Source organism: Pygoscelis adeliae, unplaced genomic scaffold, assembly GCF_000699105.1.
Source record: "Pygoscelis adeliae isolate BGI_AS28 unplaced genomic scaffold, ASM69910v1 Scaffold26, whole genome shotgun sequence".
Classification (NCBI taxonomy): Eukaryota; Metazoa; Chordata; class Aves; order Sphenisciformes; family Spheniscidae; genus Pygoscelis; species Pygoscelis adeliae.
In genome coordinates, this window is record NW_008825104.1 from 4,205,487 (window position 1) to 4,205,902 (window position 416).

The window sequence follows — 416 nt, forward strand, 5'->3', positions numbered from 1 at the left end:
AGAAGTGTGAACCAGGGTTGAACAAGTAGTTTTAATTTTGGAATTTGATAAGTTGTGTGCTTTATTTTACAAACCTAAAAACATTTGTTAAATTCATATTTGTGTGGATAAATGGAAAACACTGCTAGCATTACATTGCGCTTAATTTTGTGCTCGAAATCCCTGTTTGCGGAGACAAAAGCAAGTTGGTGTACTCCGAGTTTAAGCAAGGCCGACAAGTGAAAACACTCCTTTCTTACCCCGGGTCACGCCAGCGCAGTACCACAAACAGAGCTGGGTTAAGCAGCCTTTACACATTTTCCTTCCCGTCCGTCATATGACAACATAACAAAGAAGAATAAGAAACCTGGCACACACACAAAGCAATGCGTTACGGATCAGCAGGAGTAACGCTGTCCGACGGAACGCCCCTCTGA